Source organism: Vitis vinifera, chromosome 17 (assembly GCF_030704535.1).
Source record: "Vitis vinifera cultivar Pinot Noir 40024 chromosome 17, ASM3070453v1".
NCBI lineage: Eukaryota > Viridiplantae > Streptophyta > Magnoliopsida > Vitales > Vitaceae > Vitis > Vitis vinifera.
The window spans coordinates 16896779-16918012 of record NC_081821.1 but is presented as its reverse complement, the minus strand read 5'-3'; the positions used below and the strand labels follow the sequence as shown (position 1 = coordinate 16918012).

Below are 21234 nucleotides of genomic sequence, written 5' to 3'. Positions count from 1 at the left end.
CCTCACCACCCATCAAAGCCACCTCTTCTCATTTCTATTATTTCTTTCACGTGCATGGAGCCCCATGCACACGGCCACTCCAATCACCCTCCATGCTTGCTTAACCTACTCCTCATGTCGTTCATCCCCCACCCGCTCATTTTCATCATTTCCACGTGCATGAAGCCCCATGCATGTGGCCACCTCCATTCCATACCCATTTATCCTTCATGCATGCAAGCCGTCATACCCATTTCCTCCTCATACCTGTCTTTGATAGCCGATATCATCACCATGCACACAACTCCATTTCTTTTTTCCACCGCTTCCCCCGTTCCATTCCATCACTCGCGACCCGCAGTCTCCACACCCATCACTATTCGCACCCGTGTTCTACAGGATCAGTAATAAAGGTGGTGTCTTGCCTCAGCATCAATAATGTAGCCTCTATAATGTCTAGTTTTCCTTTTTAGCCCACTGCTCACGCACACGAGCGAAGACGTTGCGTTTCAGAACTGGAAGACGGATTGTTAATTGATACGAGCGTGCTTCTTGTGTCTGAGAAAGAAACTGATCCGTTTTCTCATACCATAACCGATTGGAACAGAAGTAGAGGGATGTCGTCGCGGTCGGAACTTCAGGTGCGACCTGAGATATTCTACAGTGACACCGAAGCTCGCAGGCATGTTTCCTTTTCTTGGATCATCGAAATTCAAGCCAAGCTCTCAGAAAGAGCATAGGAGCTGCTTGCTTTGCCCGATAATGGAGTTTCCAGATTATTCATTGGCATCGATTGTGGACCTGGACTTTATAGGGACGCGCTGTTTGAGAAAAGACACCAGTGGATTGGTTTAGATATCTCAGAGTCAGGGCATACTGTTGCATCAATGTGTGACGTTGATCCATCGCTTGGAGACGTGGGTCAAGGTTTAGGACTTCGACCAGGAGTCGTTGAAGGGGCTAACAACATCTCAACCGTTCAGTGGGTATGCAATGTTGACAAGTCCTTGCACGAGTTGCGATAGAGATTGAAGGTTTACTTTGTATCATCATGTAGATATTCAGCAGAGGGAGCGAGAGCAGTGCTCCAAATATATCTTGAAAATGTTGCCTAATGTGAGTTCAGTCTTGGGTTTGCATGCTGGATTTTCTGGTGGTGTGGTTGTCAATTATCCGCATAGAACTAAGAGTAGAAAGGAGTACTTTGTCTTCATTGGTGGCCCACCCTCACTGAGCACAGCTGTCCTAGAAACGAAAGTTCAGGAAGCAGCAAAAACGCCATAATGTGGAATTAGAATTGAGTGTCTGCATTGGGCAGTGCACCTCCCAACTGGAGATCACTTTCCCTAGTGACAGTCTATCTCAACCCGGTGCCTATGTGCATGCCAGTTTCCAGTCTTCATGGCCAATAAATAATAATAATAATAATAATAATAATAAGTAATGATTTTATAAACTCCATTTTGCATATGATATTCTAAATTCTAATTTTCCAAGTAATTCCAACTCTTCCGTTTTCCATTCATAGCATTTTTTTTAGGTTCATTAATTGTGCATTAACCTCATTTTTTTATAGCGTATTATGGCCCGTTGCCAAGGTACGCACCCGCTCTCACTCTAGCCATTCTTTATAGGTGTTTTGATTCCCATATGTTCACGATCGTTTAGAGTATCCAATGATTTCCCTACCAATTTCCATGATTACTTCATTTTATTAGTAGAGACCCGCTTTTCCAAATAAGGAGTTACACTTAAGGTTTTTCTTTCTTATTTTGTTTTTCCTTTAAAAATAAAACAAAAATAAGTGGTGACTCTAAGTCTTTTAAAAAAAAAATCATATTTTTCAACAAATGAAAAAAAAACTGAGTTTCACCATTGAGTGGGAACTCATCGAGCGAAATATAGGGTCCACAAAATGGCAACTCCGTTGGGGATGATTTTGAGGGTCAAGATTGAACTTAAGATGAGGCAAATGTGGCATTTGATTAGTTAATCAGTGGGTACTTGTTTTTTTTATTGCACATTGAGAGCTTATGGATATTCTTGGATGCATACTTGGTTATTGTATTCATTTGAGATATTGATGTACTGATTGTGATGACTGATTATCTTGATTGAGGCTTTTTGATGTAATGATTCTTTCTGTGTTTTATCGCTATATTCGTTTGAGACATTGATATGCTGGTTGTATTGATCAATTATCTTGCATTGTTTGGCATAGTGACCCTGATTTTTGCCTTGATTGTTCTGATCACCTCACATGCATAGACTCTCTATTGTATATCATTTGACTTGATGTATTGATTCACTTGCCTATATATTATCTTGGTCATCTTTGAGTATGATGTCTGTATCACTATTCATCTTGATTGTAGTATTCTCGCTTATCCTGTGTGTGGACATGGTGATATATTTGAGCTTTGCGTGATTGTATGTTGCATGACTGCCCGCCTCTGCATGGTTGCATGTCACTTGTCCGTGTGGGCCGCACATCTATCCCCTTATCTTCAACCCTCTGATTTTGGTCATTTCCTTCGTTTCGGTTCTCACTTTTGCAAGTGTGAGGCCTTGGGTGTGCTTGTTCTCTAACCGAGCCAAAGGTTAGGAGTAGGGTCTAAGGATGGGCTATATTGATGTTTGGGAGCATTCTGGAGGTGACCGACACTTTGATGTCGATTGGAGTTCAATCATTGAAGACCTGTATAGCCCTGAGTTAGGTTTCATGGATATTTGTGTAGCCAGTGTGTTTCCTATTTCTATTTTAGCTTCATAGGGCTTTCGGATGCACCCACGCCGCTCATTGTGCACTCTAGTTGGTTGCTGAGAGTTGAGAGTGTCGAGATATTTCACCATAGGAAACCCCTTGAGATGTCGAGGCAGTGCATGTGTGGAGGTGATGATCACCTTACATAGAAGCGCCCCGTCTCTTCGGAGGTGTGCAGAGGGTTGCGTACAGCCGGAGGGTACGATCGCTTCTACTAGGGATCCTTTAAAGTCTACCCTTATCCTTTTAGAGCCACCTTGACCTTGTAAGGGTAGCCTTAGATCTTTTAATCAGGATTTTATTTCCTAACACATGGGTGCATCTGTGGGCCTTCAGAGCCGGTTCAGTAGTGATAGGTTTAGTTACCTTCATAGTAGTCTCTTACATATCTGCTCGGGATTGGATATCACTTTGATTGTTTTTGGGTTACCTTTCGACATATTTGGTAGACTTTCCTTGTGGAGCTTCCCTTACCCCATATCTTAACTAGTATTTCCACTATTGTAGGAGCATTGATACATTCGGTTTGGGTTCGACTTCTTGGATCCGAGTTGGGGGCAGATTGATCAGAGCATCATACCCGTCAAACCAAAGATCATATTAGAGAGATATGGACTCACAGATAGTTACCGTTGACCAGTTTGCTGCAGCCATGACTTTGATTTAGGAGGCTATAGCTAGCCTCGGCTGGAGGATAGGTGGGCAGCAGGCCCAGGAGGACCCTCCTCAGGATGGTGCCCGGTATGACCTTATGGTGCCACCACCCCTTCCACCTAGTCAGTCAGCACCGCGGGCTATACTTTTCACTTTGCATAGTCAGACTGAGGTTGCCCTGTCTCCTGTCATCGTGCCCACCCTGACCTCAGAGGACCCACATGCTCGCATGGATAGGCTTGAGTAGAGGTTGAGGCAGTTGAGGACTTCAGACAGAGTTGTTACTTGGGAAGATTTTGATGGAGCACTAGTGGCTAGTTTACCGGCTAAGTTTAGGATGCCCGAGATTGAGAGATACATGGGAATCGGCTATCCTCGCATCCATTTGAGGCTTTACAGTACAATCATGAGGGCCCATGGACTGAATGAGGCCCAAATGATTATGCTTTTCCCTATATCCTTGAGTGGTACAGCACAACGATGGTTTGCTTCATTGGATGTATCACGCCGTCGGACTTAGGATGATTTGGCCCAAGAGTTTTTGAGACAGTTCACATTTAATACTATCATTAACGTCTCGAGGAGAGAGTTAGAGGCATTGAGATAGAGGCCAGAGGAGTTAGTCACTTCATTTATCTCCCGCTGGAGGGAGAAGATTTCACAAGTCATTGACAGGCCATCTGAGAGGGATCAGATCAACATGATTATGAGGAGCTTGCAACCTCGATTTGGTCGGCACTTGATGAGATTTTCTCATACAGATTTTGGATCTTTGGTACAGGCCTTGTATGGTATAGAGGAGGGCATAACCAAAGGATTATGGTCTGAGTCTTCTTCTTTTGATTCGAAGCGGAAGAAGCCCTTAGGGGGATAGAGATCGGGAGATGTGGGTGTTATTGGTTCAGCAGGGTTGAGACCTCTTAGACGCTATCAAACAGTTGGGCAGACTTTTGGACTCTACTACCCACCATCGTCTCGTGTGCAGTATAGACCACGAGAACCTTCACGATCATATGATCAGACCTACATGCCTCCTACATTAGCACTGCCTCACCACACCGCACAGGACACAAAGAGACCTACTGTCTCATATTCTGCCGCAGTGCAGCCATGCTATGCAGCACAGTTTGCTGTGAGACCTACGACATCTTATCCCAGGCCTAGAGCTCAGCAGACCTCTGCTCCTTTTTCTTTGAGGACACAGAGACAATTTTCACAGTTAGGCATGCCGTTGAACCAGGCTCTTCAAAAGCTTATAGAGGTCGGATTGTTAACGGTTCTCACTCCTAGACCACCACCTCAGCTTGTTCCGCCTAAGTTCAGGATGGATCTATACTGTGCGTATCATCAAGTACCAAGACATGAGACAGATCGTTGTACCACTTTGAGACATGTCATCCAGGATCTGATTGATTAGGGTGTGGTCCACTTGGGTCAGTCGAGTGTAACCACGAACCCATTACCAGCTCACACTACACACGTGATTCCCCCTTCAATCAATAGCATGCACTCCATCGACTTCGTTGAGCTTGACGATCATATCCACATGCTGAGTTGGGATGAGTAAGAGACAGAGCCCATAGTATCAGATGAGATTTATGAGATAGGCAGAGTGATTTTGGACCCTCGGATGTCCACACCATTCAGACTGGTCCCTGAGGCGAAATCAGTACAGACGACCACTATCAAGCCATCGATCTTCCCATATTACAGTGTTCGGACTCTGTTTGTTTTGATTACAGATGTTGATGAGGTTCCGACTCCGTATGTTGATGTGTCTCATACTCCATATGTCAATGATGCTCACACTTTAGATGTGCAGTATGTTATCCACGGGGGTAGAATGGTACAACAGCAGCCCCCCGCAGCCGCTAGACCCTTGGAGGGGACGTCTTCCCAGGAGGGAGGGAAGATGATGAGATTTTGAGGTAATTATAGAGCACTCAAGCTCGTACTTCTATCTAGGGCTTGTTAACATCTTCCAGCACTCATCGAGATGCTTTGATTTGAGCCTTGAGCTAGATCAAAGTCAAGACTACCACCACTCCGAAGGGGTTGATCCATATGGTGAAGGCTAGCAGATTCACATGCATAGTGTTTTCGGATGATGACTTGCCATCAAAGGGTTTGGACAACACACGTCTCCTTTATATATCTGTCAGTTTTTCAAGTCATCGAGTCTCATCTGTCCTTCTAGACAATGGCTCAGCCCTGAACATCTGCCCTCTAGCCACTGCCATCGCCCTTGGCTACGGACCCTCTGATTTTCGTCCCTCGACTCAGACCGTTCGAGCATATGACAATAGTCGGAGGGAGGTCATGGGCACTTTAGAGATTGAGTTAATGATAGGTCCGACTACATTTGTCACTGTATTCCAGGTTTTGAGGATTCCCACATCCTTTAACCTGCAAAAGGGCCGACCTTGGATCCATAGAGCCGAGACCATTCATTCTTCCCTTCATCAGAAGGTGAAGTTCATTCACGATGGCCAGATCATCACAGTGTAGTCTGTGGGAGATATGTTTATTTCTTTTGAGCCAATACTTCAGATCAATCACAGTGATGACAACCTATTTCTGACTGGATTCACGTTCGATGAGGTGCAGACCCTAGAAATGGAGGATTTTTACCTAGACTATGTGGCTATGTCATTTGATCATTATGGTAGCACAGTGGTGCTCGAGATGATGAGGAGCATGTTTTATCTACCCGATATGGGGTTGGGGCGACGTCAGCACGGGCCCAGTGAGTTCATGTCTATCCTCGATCACGATGTACCATTCGGACTTGGGTTCATCCCCAATGAGGCTGATTATAAATATATGGTGCGATTGCGCAAGGAGTGGGTGAGGGCTCGACTGACTCATACGTTGTTCGATTATCCTGTTCGTCCATACACCATGAGTTTGGCGGACTACTTCGTGAGAGCATCAGAGCCATAGACCCATTCAAACGGGATCATTGGGGGACTCAGTACCACGCACGAGGTCGAGCTACAACGCCTCGTCCGTCAATTACAGTTGAGTGATGGAGCCCCTGGCACTTCGACATCTACATTGGCCGCCCCTTCATCTCTAGATCACATAAGCCTTATGACGCTCTATTTCCTGGATGAGATCAATGAGCACGAGACATTTGTTGAGATCGGAGACATAGTGGATGGAGTTATGCCACATGACAAGTTCACCGATGAGATGCTCGCGATCAGTTTGAGCCAGATCAAGGAGATATTTCAGCTTGAGCTCGCTTCACTATTTTATCTTTTCAGGGTGTCCGTCATCGAGATAGCTAAGGAGATCCTGACCGCCCCTACTCCGGAGTCTATTGAGGATGCTACAGCTGTTGATGATTTATTTGATGGCCTTGTTGGCCTAGTTGAGGGAGCGTCCGACTTTGTGGACCCACCTCTTTCATTTGATGTTTTATCGGGATTTTTCTCCCTTTCCGACGATGTTCATGACTCTTCATTTATGGATTTCAGCATTTTCGAGTATCTGCCTGTCTCTTGTGATGTCACTTTATTTGTACCCTCTTCACCCACATCACAGATATTTGATATAGATGATGAGATTGTATAGCACGATTAAGATGATGACTCATCTTCTACTTCTGATTCGAACCCCATTGATCAGAGAGTTTCACCTGCCACAGGAGACGCTGAGGTTGTTGATTTTGGTATAGTAGACCAGCCGAGGGAGCTGAGGATTGGATTAGATTTGTCTACAGATGAGAGGGATGGCCTCACCTAGTTGATCAGATCGTATTTGGATGTTTTTGCATGGTCCTATGAGGACATGTCAGGCCTTGATCCATCCATAGTCCAGCATCACTTGCCACTTCTGCCTCATGTCGAACTGGTTAAGCAAAAGTTGAGGCGATTGCACCCTCGTTGGAGTTTGCAGGTGAAAGAGGAGATCCAGAAGCAGCTTAGTGTAGGATTTCTATCTATGGTCGAGTATCCTAAGTGGATGGACAATGTCGTCCCTGTTCTCAAGAAGGACGGCAAGGTGAGAGTCTGTGTTGATTTCTAAGATCTCATCATGGCGAGTCCTAAGGATGATTTTCCTCTCCCACACATTGACATGTTAGTTGACAATACGACAGGTCATTCGATGTTGTCCTTTATGGACAGATTTTTTGGGTACAGTCAGATTTTGATGGCTTTAGAGGACATGGAGAAGACGTCCTTCATTACCGAGTGGGGTATTTATTGCTACTGAGTCATGCCATTCGGATTGAAGAACGTAGGAGCTACTTATCATAGAGCAACGACTACTCTATTCCATGACATGATGCATCAGGATGTTAAGGTTTATGTAAACGACATGATAGTGAAATCCTAAGATAGTGTATATCACCTAGCAGCCTTGAAGAGATTCTTTGAGAGGATCAAGTAGTTCAGATTGAGACTGAATCCTAAGAAGTGCACTTTTGGAGTGACTTCTAGGAAGCTCCTAGGACATGATCAGTAAGAGAGGCATAGAGGCAGATTCAGATAAGATCAAATCCATCCTTGACATGCCTGCACCGAGGATCGAGAGAGAGATCAGAGGCTTCTTGGGTCGACTTCAGTACATCAACAGATTCATTGTCAGATTGACAGACATCTATGAACCTATTTTTCGACTCTTGAGGAAGAGTCAGCCTACTGTTTGGGATGATCAGTGTTAGCGTGCATTTGAGAGGATCAGAGAGTACTTGTTGTCACTTCCAGTCTTGGTGCCTCCTACACCAGGTCGTTCTTTACTCTTATACCTGTCAGTTTCAAACGTAGCTTTGGGTTGCATGTTGGCTTAGCTCGATGATTCGGGTAAGGAGCGAGCTATTTATTATTTGAGTAAGAGGATACTTGATTATGAGATGAGATACGTTATGATTGAGCGCTACTGCTTGGCATTGGTTTGGGCTACTCAGAGACTGAGACATTACATGACCGAGTATTTAGTGCACTTGATATCCCGTCTAAATCCCTTGAGATATTTGTTTGATAGGCCTGCTTTGGTCGGTCGCCTCATGAGATGGTTGGTACTTCTGACTAAGTTTGACATTCATTATGTCACTCAAAAGTCTATCAGAGGGAGCATTATTGCAGATCACTTAGCCTCATTACCAGTTTCTAATGATAGAGCTATTGATGATGATTTCCTAGATGAGGATGTTGCTACTGTGACTAGTCTGTCGGGTTGGCACATGTACTTTGATGGTGCAGCCAACCATTCAGGATACGGGATAGGTGTCTTGTTGATAGCCCCTCATGGTGACCATATTCCTAGATCCACTCGTTTGGCATTCTCAGATCGACATCCTGCCACGAACAATATTGTTGAGTATGAGGCTTGTATCTTGGGATTGGAGACAACACGTGAGCTCGGGATTAGACAGATGGTGGTGTTTAGTAACTCCAATTCAGTATTGAGATAGATTTAGGGCCATTAGAAGACTAGAGATGTGAAGCTTAGGCTTTACCTTGCATATTTGGAGCTACTGGTTGGGAGATTTGATGATTTGAGATATACACATCTACCTAGAGCGCAGAACCAGTTCGCTAATGCCTTAGCTACTCTAGCTTCCATGATTGATATTCCCATTGGTACCGTTGTTCGCCCTTTACTGATTGAGTCGATATCAATTCTTGCTTATTGTTGCTTGATTGATGAAGCAAAGTTTGATGATGGCTTACCTTGGTACCATGACATATACTAGTTTATGAGACTTGGCACATATCCTAAGGTCGCCACGACCAAGGATAAGAGGGCATTGAGACAGTTGGCCACCCGATTTGTGATATACGGAGAGACATTGTATTGACGATCAGTTGATGGGATGTTGCTATTGTGCTTAGACCGCACCTCTGCTGATCGAGTGATGAGAGAGGTTTATGCGGGAGTCTACAGGCCACATATGGGAGGGCATATGCTAGCCCGTAAGATCATGAGGATTGGCTATTTCTAGTTGACCATGGAGACAGACTGTTGCCAGTTTGTTTAGAGATGTCCTGAGTGTCAAGTACATGGGGACCTCATTCACGTGCCCCCTTCAGAGTTACATGCATTGACTTCACCATGACCATTTTCAATATGGGGTATCGACATCATTGGGAGGATTTCGCCGAAGTCTTCTAGTGGTCATGAGTTCATCTTGGTTGTCATCGATTACTTCACCAAGTGGGTGGAGGCTGCTTCGTATGCGAGATTGACATCATCTAGGGTTGCTAGTTTCATCAGATCACACATTATTTGTCGCTATGGAGTCCCTCATGAGTTGATTTCCGATAGAGGAGTACATTTTAGAGCAGATGTTGACACTTTGTTACAAAAATATGGTATTCAACATCATAGATCGTTTGTGTACAAGTTGCAGACTAATAGAGCGGTAGAGGCCGCAAATAAGAATATAAAGAGGATCTTGCGGAGGATGGTTAAGACTTCCTAGGATTGGTCAGAGAAGCTCCCATTCGCATTGTGGGCTTATCAGACTTCTTTTCACACTTCTATAGGAGCCACACCCTACTCCTTAGTGTACAGTATGGAGGCAATGCTACCAGTTGAGATTGAGATGGGTTCATTGAGAGCAGCATTAGAGTAGCAGATTTCAGAGGCAGATTGAGCTCAAGCTCGATTAGACCAACTCAATCCCCTAGATGAGAGGAGATTGAGGGCAGTAGACCATGTCTGTACTTACCAGAGGAAGATGACTCGTGCTTTAAAGAAGCGGGTCAAGCCTAGACCATTACGAATAGGTGACTTGGTTCTGAAGATCATCAAGGGATTGATCAGAGATCCCAAAGGGAAGTTCAGACCCAATTGGAGCAGACCTTGTTTCATCAGGGATTTGACCCCAGAGGGTGCTGCATGGTTGATGGATCTAGATGGAAGTCGATTCTCAGAGCCGACCAATGTGGATCAGCTAAAGAGGTACTATGTTTGAGACCATGGTCATAGGATGGGTGGCCATCATTTCGGTTAGCCATATACCTTGTTATTCCCTTTTGATATATAAACCGTTGCTAGCTCATTGAGCCTCGCATATGCATTATAACCTTTATTTCTTACTCCCTTGCTCACTTTTTACACTAGGATAGGGGCTCTCTAGCATATGTATACATTGTTTAGGAGTCTCATGAGTCTTGGACCTATAGGTGCATCATTCTCTCATTATTTTCCTACCATCGCTCTATTGCATTTCATCACATCTCATTGGTCGTGTTCTTCATCCCTTATTCTTTGTTCTATCTACTACTTGTTTTGTTTCATATCCTCTCCACCCTGAGTGGTAATCCTCTTCAGTTCATTACATGGGAGATACTCATATCATTTCCATTATCTATCCCACGAACATTGGTTCAAAGATCTTTAGTTTGAGAAGCTCATCTGGTCAGAGATAGTTTTTGTTACCTTAGCACTTGAGAGCATATCTATCCATTATTGATATCATCTTTTGGATTTATTTTGTTCATGTTCAGGGTATGTGCATTTGTATATATGTAAGGAAAAAATAAAAAAAAAAATGAAAGGAAAAGAAAAATAAGCTCATGTGTGTATGTGCATAGCATTCTCCATCATTGAGCGTGTATATTGATATTTGAGGGTCATCTTATCGAGTATGTTTGTTGGTGAGAGTTCGTATGTGAGCTTTCTGAAATCCTCTTTTTCTTTGTATTCACTTTGTCGTGTATTTTGAGAGTGAGATGAGTGACCTTCTCTTAGTTGCTTAGGTCATTGTCCATTCCATCATTACATTCATCGCTGATGTGACTTCACTTCATGTTAGATTTGAGCGGTTCATCACTCCTCTTTGTGTTCTTCGCTTCATTTTGCTTTTGATTCATCATCCTCATCTCACCCCTTGTCCTTTTCTTACAGCAACCCTTATTCCCAGTTTGACACTTCTTATGCATCATCCTTACACATCTCGTTATCAGATCATTTTTCTTCATTGCCTCGTTATTGATATTATATTCACATTAGGCACATTCAGGTCCATGGCTCACGAGATTTTCTATACATGTTGCATTTTATACATAAAGGCATGGGTTTTTTATCATTGGGTATTTGGGCCTAGTTTCCCTTCATTTCTATTACCTTATCACCTTGGCGTATGTTACATCCCGTGTCTTAAGACCACCCTGAGGCCATGGGATCATATGTTGTCCTTGACAGCCCCTACTTGGACAGGTATTTGAGATTTGGTTGATATTTGGATATCATCATGCTTCTTCTTTTGGGAGACGCTTCATTGATGTTTAGGTTTGTTTCAGTAGTGGGTTTGGATGACCGGGATTGCATATTTGATGATTGATGATTTGGTATTGCCTAATTTTTCTAATCTACCACACATTCGATGTCATACGGCGGTATATTTCCATTTCGGATGAGATTCATGGATTTTCATAGACTTGTATGATCATCCCCAGTTACGAGATACACATCGAGACGAGGATGTGTTCGTTATCTTTTCACGATCCCCTAGTGGAGCCTCTCTTGAGCCACTCAGTCAGACCCACATTTTTTTGCATTCAGATGTCATCATGCTTTATTCTGGGAGACGCCTTTTGGACGCTTATATCCTATTCAGTCACGGATGTGGATGATAGGGATTGCACATTTTCTAATAGGTGATTTGACGTCATTTGATTTTTTTGGCCTATTGTACGTTCGATGCCATACTGGGGCATATTCCATTTTGGGTGAGATTTACAGATCTTCATGGAGTCGCACGATCATCCCCACTTACGAGATACACGCCGAGACGAGGACCCGTTCGTTATTTTATTATGATCCTCCAATGGAGCCCTCCTTGAGCCATTCAGTTAGGCCCGCATTTCTCGGCATTCGAATGTCATCATATTTCCCCTTCTAAGGTGTGTCTTTTTTATCCGTGGGTCTGATTCAGTTATGGATTTGAATGATGAGGATCGCGCTCCTGATGATAGATAACTTGAGGCCATTTGATTTTTTTGACCTATCACACATCTGATGCCATACTAGGGAATATTTCATTTTCGGTTGAGATTTGTAGATCTCCATTGATTTGCATGATCATCCCCAGTTACGAGATGCACGTCAGGCTGATGATTCACTTCCATTTCGCCTTGATTCTCATGTGGAGCCTTTCTTGAGACATTCGGTCGAGCTTGTATTTTCTGATGTTGTCATGATTCTTGGATGTAGTTATCTCAGATGTGTAGACTCTTGCATCATCATTTCACTGGGGTACAAGTCGGATCTCCTATACATCCCTATTGAGTCATTCTCAAGTTATCAGGACAGACCGGACGCCCTAGTTGCTATACTAGGGCATATTCCCCCCTTTCAGCTGTGGAGATCCCCTTTCTGCTATGGAGATGATTGTTTTCTCAGAGACTTGTTACAGTCCACATTACTTGGTCGAGGAATGTTTAGTCACATTGATGGCCACAATCTCGATGATGTTTGCCAAGATGAGCCTTCAGCAAAGCACGACCTCAGAGGTTTGACTGCCCTACCATCTATGACTCTTCAGTAGATTGAGATCGTAGTAGTTACCTTGACGGACTATTCTCTTGTGACTCCCTAGTGGATCATTCCTTTGATACGACGATGGATTCCCCCAGTAGAGCATTTTGAGTCAGAGGCATCCGAATCGTTATGACGCTTCACCAGGTCTCGTATTTTAGTCAGATGGGTTATGAGACTATGTTCATAGTTGATTTCACCATTCCGACTTGCTAGCAAAGCATCCTTTGAGACTCATGGAGTCTCTTTCAGACCATTTTTGTGGATTGAGAGTTGTAGCAGCATGCTACACTAGGGCATATCTCCCCCTCATTATCTCTTCGCATTTTCAGTTTGACGTTCTAAGTCGCATTCTCAGTTTCGACGTTCAGAGCCATCATCATTCCCAGTTTAGCGCTCAGAGTCATCATCGCTTCTCAGTTTCGACGTTCAGAGCCACCATCATCCTCAGTTTCGATGTTCAGAGTCATCATCGCTTCTCATTTTCGGCGTTTAGAGCCATCATCTCTTCTCAGTTCCGACGTTCAGAGCCACCATCCCTTCTAGTTCAAAGTTCAGAGCCACCATCATTCTCAGTTTCAACATTCAGAGCCATCATTATTCTCAGTTTTGGCATTCAGAGCCATCATCATTCTCAGTTTTGGCATTCAGAGCTATCATCGCTTCTCAGTTTTGGCATTTAGAGCCATCATCATCCTCAGTTTCGGCGTTCAGAGCCATCATCCCTTCCCCATTTCAGCATTCAGAGCCTTCATCCCTTCTTAGTCTCGGCATTCAATGCCATCATTCCTTCTTAGTTTCATCGTTCAGAGCCATCGTCATCCTCAGTTTTGGTGTTCAGAGCCATCATCGCTTCTCAGTTTCGGCGTTCAAAGCCTTCATCCCTTCTCAGTTTCAGCATTCAAAGCCTTCATTCTTCCCAGTCTAGGCATCCAGAGCCATCATCCCTTCTCAGTTTCAACGTTCAGAGCCATCATCATCCTTAGTTTCGGTGTTCAGAGCCATCATCGCTTCTCAGTTTCGGCGTTAAGAGCCATCATCTCTTCTTAGTTTCGGCATTCAGAGCCTTCATCCCTTCTCAGTCTCGGCATTCAGAGTCATCATCCCTTCTTAGTTTCGGTGTTTAGAGTCATCATCTATTCTAAGTTTTGGCATTCAAAGTCACCACATCTTTTCACTATTCTTGCTGTTCAGAGTCATCGTTCATAGTTTGGCGTTCAGAGCCGTCGTTCATAGTTTAACGTTCAGAGTCGCATCCTTAGTTTGGCGCTCAGAGCCATCATTTGTCCTTAGTTCGACATTCAGAGTCATCATATCTTCACCATTCCTAGCATTCAAAGCCATTGTTCGCAGTTTGATGTTCAGAGCCACATCCACAGTTTGGCATTTAGAGCCATCATCTTCTCCAGTTTGGCGTTTAGAGTTGTGTCTTCATTTTGGCGTTCAGAGCCATCGTCTAACTTAGCATTTGGTGCCACCATCTTCCTTTAGTTTTAGAGTTCAGAGCTATTGTGCATACTCATTCAGGCATTTAGAGTCATTATCTTTCATCCTTTTGGTGTTCAGAGTCATTTATCCTCAACCTTGTCATTTAGAGTCTCGGCTCCTAACATTCATATTCACTGGCATTACACATCTTATCTTCATGGTTCTATGTTCGTCCTCGGTCTTTCCTCGCCTTGTTATCTTGTGCTTATCGCTTATTCATCATTCTCTTCTAGACTTCCCCTTTCTCCCACACATGACATAATCCTTTGAGTTCATGACACATATTTTGATCATGTTGTTGGGCGCCCTACATATAGCATTCTCATGTAGTTCACATAGGGCAGTCCGCTTTGGACGCATTCTTTCCCATACTCCTAAGTGGTTCGACTATTACTCATCTTTGACATCAATTTTTCGAGTCACTTTTAGAGACATCTTAAAGCGAGTCTAGGTCCTTGGGGCGGTTTTAGAGGCGCCTTGAGAGATGTTTTCTTCTTAGGATCAAAGCCCTTTGTTCGGTTTGAGCGAGTTTATGTTTTACTTGTGTACCTTTTGGGGGTCTTTCTTTGTTCTTCAATAGAGTTCACTTCATTCCACTCATTTTTCACACTTTCTTTTCATTCCAATGTTCATATTCCTTACACTCATGAACTCTACCGAAGAGGGGCATATTTGTAGACACCCTCAAATGGGGGCATTTCTTTTTGTGGTTTTCTTTTCTCTTCATTTCTTTTTTAGTTTTCTTTTCTCTCCTTCTGGCTTCCCTCTTTGTTCGTCTGGCCACCCCGAGAATGAGCTGTTCTTGGGCAGCCAAAGATATGACTGAAAGTGAAATAAAGCGGCCGATAGGTGAGCCATTCTTGGGCAGCCAAAGAGGACTGGGAATGAGCTATTTTTGGGTGGCCAGATGGGATGGAAAGCAGGAAGAAAAGGCAGCTGATGAGGACTTGTTTCAGAAAGAGGGGACACAACTGTTTGAAAAGGAGGAAGACAACTGAGTGAAAAGGTGGCGGTTACAGAGAGTCTTGGCAGTTTTTAGGAAGCTAGGACAAATGATAGGTGATGATCATAGCTTGGGGGGGACAAATGAGTGGGTTCTGCAAGTTAGCTGGTGAGAGAGAGAGATTTTTTGGGCTGGTTATAGAGCAAAGAAAATGGGGAAAAGGTTTTTTTTGGACGGGGAGAGGACATGATTTGGGGAGGATACCAACTGTTGGAGAAAAACCAGGGAGAGTAGCTTGAAGGTGACGGTAGGATATTTAGCTTGGAGAGAGAAAACTAGAGAAAGAGGAGGTGCTGAGAGTGAAGAAAGAGAGAATCTAAAAAATGAAAGAGTTGCGGGTTGCTTGAGGGTTGTGATTTTGAGGTGACTTGAGGAAAAAGTAGCTAGAGGGAAGAAGAGGGAACCAGTGGAGCGGCAAGAAATTGGACACGGCTTCTTGGGGAGGATTATTTTCAAGTATGATTATTATGGGCTTTGAACTCATTCCAATCGGCATGCTTTTCTTTTCTTTTCTCTGCTAATTCTTGAGTGCTATCTATTGATTAGGAATATACATCAAGTACTATAGGTATGTTTTGGCTGACCTTTAGGTCGGTTTTGTGGCGCTATAACACGTTCATGTTCCTTATTTATTTGGTTTTTGCTAAATATTAACTTAGCCTTGTTTAAGCTTCCTCATGAAAATACATGCAATCATGTTTTGTTTTCCACCTGATACTCATTCGATTTCACTCAACCTCATCAAGGCCCGTTGATAAAAATGTGAAGCGTGGCTTGTATGATTTCCCTTTTTGTTTCTACCCTTTGTGCTCTATTTTGGCTACTTTCCCCTATTTCTGGTATTTGTCCTTGGTGTGCATCTGTTTTCTCACCTATGCCCGAAGGAGCAAGAGATAGCTAAAGATATATTTTTAGGCTATGGGTATGAAAGGCCATTACATCTTCTTCCATGGGATGTGCATGAGATGGGTGGGATGGAAGTTGCCCCCATGATTGTGTTGAAGCTGGTATCCTTAAACCTGAAATGGTTGTCGCTTTGGACCGAGTAGACTCATTACTAGAGTCAAGCCAGTGATGACGAATTAAGGTCTAGATTATGGGCTCTGTCAGCGTCCTCTCAACAACAATGATTGATGGGTATTGGAGAATTGTGAATGAGCAATACGCAAATAATATTCTAAATATGCTTCCGCACAATTATGTTGAACGATTGGTCATTAGATGCATATACGGGTGGCTTGTCTCACCAGCACCCTCATGACCCTACTTCTATTAGTGTGGGGGTTTCCAAATGGCAACTAAAAGAGAAAATGAACATGCACCATGCTCACCACCTTCCTTCATACCTACTGCCCTTTTCCATACCCATACATACCTCCACCTATATCCTCATTTTCTAATACCCCTTAAACCCATTCCCCTCACCACCTTCCATTACCGGTTCCGCCATGCATTCCCCCACCCATTCATTTTCCGTTCTCCATGAACTTGAGCCACCATGTAAACACCTTGCCGCTCATCTCTCCGTCCCTTGCTCTCATTACCCACAATTCATCTCACACGAACTCATCACTTTGTCGAACCCATTACCATATTCATCTCCCTATCTTTCTTACCAACCATCCCACTAACCCATTCCTCATATTATGTCCCTACCATCCATGCTACCCATGAACAAGGTCATTAACCTATTTTTCTCACTTTCCCTCACTACCCAACTTACCCATATCATCATACTTACCATACTCGTTTCCTACTCTTCCTGTCACGACCCAAATCCCGGGCGACCCAAAATTTGGCCCGTGACCCCAGGTCAAAGGTTTGACCCTAAGGGTTTCTCCTATTCCACGTTGGCAGTCAACTAAAACACTCTGAATTTTTTTTTTCCACATATAAGTCTCACTAGGTTCTCACCAACTAACAATATTTTAAACCTTACTCAAACACATCAAGATTTAATAAACATCATTGCATCCCAAAATTAAAATTTCATGAAATCCCCTTAATCAAATTAAGGTCTTATTACATTATCCATAATTCACTTATTACAAGGTCTCAATACCATAAACACAATAAAAAAATAAAGCCCTTCCACTAAACTGCTCCAGGGGCATCCTGAAGTCCTCCCTGTCCCATCCGTGGATCCTCAGGAGTGATATCTGCATCTAAAAATATATAAAAAGAAAGGGGTGAGCATTTCCACGTTGCTAAGTAGGGTGCCTAACACCCAAAGGGTTAATGGGGGATTACTAAATTTCAAGAACCCAACCGCAACAGATCACCAATATAAATCAAGTCACACAATTTAACAATATAATGTTATACTTAATTCCACAACATCCAATCATTAAATGAATGCATATGAACGTGTGACACACAGTCATACAATGCACTATCATTCTCGGGCTTTCACCGAAGGATACGCGTCCGCACCCAAATATACTCCCCATTTGGAGTCTTCCCGAGGTAAACTTTTGGGTCTTTCACCCTAGGGATCTCTCTCCCTTCTTAGTTTGCCTCACACGGGCTTTCGCTTTTCATCACTATTTATTTATTTTTTCCATTTCATACACTTTTCACAGAATTTTTTTTCTTCATACAACCATGATGCAATGAATGCCACAATTTCTAAAATTCCTCAATAATTCAACAATCTCAACATTCCCCAATAATCCAATAAAATAATTTCACACATTACAATTTCCGATAATATCCCAAATAAATATTCAAAAAATTGCATATAAAAAATCTTGAGATTTTACCACACTTACAAAATTTTTCAACCATTATAATAATTTCTACTATCCAAAATTAACTAACTATTTACCCTAAAATTTTCGAAAATATTCTAACCAATGCCTAAAAATTCACAAATCATTATATTTGAAATTTAACCCAAATTTTGGAATTTTCCAACCCATCTAATAATTTTTTTACATTTCAAAACAATTAATTATCAATCAAAATCAATTTCCCGAAATTCCAAAAATTCCAAACAAATTCCAAATATTCTAGAAAAATTCATACAACACCCATAATTCCTAATTAACTCATAATGACAGTATCTACAATTTTTTTTCAAGAGAAAAACATAAAAATTTAAGTTTTAGGGTTAGGGTCCCCTACCTCAGATCTGAAAATTTAGCCGTTAAAAACGAAATCAGCCACTGCAGGCTTGTTCCTCTAGTCAAATAGAGTACTTCCTCCGAATTTGGGCCGAAAGGAGATCGTTTGGCCGTCCAAACGGCCGGTCAAAAATCCGGCGAGTGCCCTAATTTATGCACAGTAGCCTCTCTCTTCTCCCCACGTGCGTGCTGCAGTTTTCCACTTCTCCTCTTTTTTTTTTTTTCCTTTTTTTTTTTTTTAACAGCCCACTTCACATGACAGCCACTTAAGCCCACATCCAAGCCCAACTCAATTCCTTTCTTTTTATTAACAGCCCACTAGGCTTTTAAAAGCCACCAAGCCACTTAAGCCCAACTCCATTAATTTTTTTTTTTTTTTTTTTTTACAACCCATTACCTTAACAACCAATATTCAAAGCCCATTGAATATATTTGTTTTATATGTTTTATTTTCTTTTTTTTGTTTATTCTAATTATTTTATTTGATTTCTAATTCATTTTTTTTTTCATTCTAACACACAATTTTATTTATTAACACCAATTAAAAACTAATTTTCTCAATATTATTATTCATCAATTTAATTAATTAATTAATTAATTTTTCTTAATTAATTCTAATTAATCTTAATTTATTTATTTTTCATTTTCGTTTTCGTTTTTCGTTCCCGGAAATTTCCAATTTCTAAAATCCTAAGAAATTTTCTATCCTAAGGCTGATATGACATAAAATTTTCAATTCGTTTAATTGAACGACACAATAAAACGAAATTTACCAATCCGAAATTGACACGTGTTCTCCAAACACTTTTCTTTTTGACTTTTCAACCATCACACAAAATAAGACTTTTCAAACTAAAATTGCTAACGTGGCATAAAATACCCGGTCATTACACTTCCACCCCATGCCCGTATTCTCCTATGCCATCCGCCCTCACCACCCATCAAAACCACCCTCCTCTCATTTCTATTATTTCTTTCATGTGCATGGAGCCTTATGCACATGGCCACTTCAATCACCCTCCATGCTTGCTTAACCTATCTCCTCATGTCGTTCATCCCCCACCCGCTCATTTTCATCATTTCCATGTGCATGAAGCCCCGTGCATGTGGCTACCTCAATTCCATACCCATTTATCCTTCATGCATGCACGCCCGCCATACCCATTTCCTCCTCATACCCATCATTGACAGTTGATATCATCACCATGCACACAACTCCATTTCTTTTTTCCACCGCTTCCCCCATTCCATTCCATCACTCGCGACCCGCAATCTCCACACCCATCACTATTAGCACCTGTGTTCTACAGGATCAGTAAAGAAGGTGGTGTCTTGCCTCAGCATCAATAATGCAGCCTCTATAGCGTCTAGTTTTCCTTTTTAGCCCACTGCTCACGCACATGGGCGAAGACGTTGCGTTTCGGAACTAGAAGACAGATTATTAATTGATACGAGCGTGCTTCTTGTGTCTGAGAAAGAAACTGATGTTTTCTCATACCATAACCGATTGGAATAGAAGTAGAGGGATGTCGTCGTGGTCGGAACTTCAGGTGCGGCTTGAGATATTCTACAGTGACACCGAAGCTCGCATGTATGTTTCCTCTTCTTAGATCATCGAAATTCAGGCCAAGCTCTCAGAAAGAGCATCGGAGCTGCTTGCTTTGCCCGATAATGGAGTTTCTAGATTATTCATTGACATCGATTGTGGACCTGGACTTTGTGGGGACGCGTTGTTTGAGAAAAGACACCAATGGATTGGTTTAGATATCTCAGAGTCAGGGTATATTGTTGCATCAATGTGTGACATTTCATCACTTGGAGACGTGGGTCAAGGTTTAGGACTTTGACCAGGAGCCGTTGAAGGTGCTAACAACATCTCAGCCGTTCAGTGGGTATGCAATGTTGACAAGTCTTTACATGAGTCGCGATAGAGATTGAAGGTTTACTTTGCATCATCATGTAGATATTCAGCAGAGGGAGCAGGAGCAGTGCTCCAAATATATCCTGAAAATGTTGCCTAATGTGAGTTCAATCTTGGGTTTGCATGTTGGATTTTCTGGTGGTGTGGTTGTCAATTATCCACATAGAACTAAGAGTAGAAAGGAGTACTTTGTCTTCATTGGTGGCCCACCCTCACTGACCACAGCTGTCCTAGAAACGAAAGTTGAGGAAGTAGCAAAAACGCCAAAATGTGGAATCAAAATTGAGTGTCTACATTGGGCAGTGCACCTCCCAGCTGGGGATCACTTTCCTTAGTGACAGTCTATTTCAACCCAGTGCCTATGCGTATGCCAGTTTCCAGTGTGCATGGCCACCTATGCATGGCCCCATTTTAGGCCACGTGTCGTCTCTCCTTATGGTTTCATTTTTTATCAATAATAATAATAATAATAATAATAATAATGATAAGTAATGATTTTCTAAACTCCGTTTTGCATATGATCTTCTAAAATCTAATTTTCCAAGTAATTCCAACTCTTCCGTTTTCCATCCATAGCATTTTTTTTTAGGTTCATTAATTGTGTACTTGGTGTCTCAATGTTATTTACATAGGATACTAGAGTTCAGTTGATTCTCTATAGTGGGATGTTGAATCAACTTTAGAATTGGATTTTGAGGAAGCCAATATTCTTATGGGTCCTAGTGGTCCTTGATCTGAGCTCATCTACCTTGTTGGCATGGGTTATGAGGGTCGGATTGGCTCTACATTCACTTTTGTGCATAAG

General features: G+C 42.5%; 2 pseudogenes; both read left to right on the top strand.

Moving 5' to 3' along the window:
* The first annotated feature begins 596 nt into the window (after positions 1–596).
* Positions 597–1263, top strand: LOC100263982 (18S rRNA (guanine-N(7))-methyltransferase RID2-like; annotated as a pseudogene).
* An 18771-nt stretch (positions 1264–20034) lies between these two features.
* LOC100262191 (18S rRNA (guanine-N(7))-methyltransferase RID2-like) lies at positions 20035–20764 on the top strand (annotated as a pseudogene).
* The last annotated feature ends 470 nt before the right edge of the window (positions 20765–21234 follow it).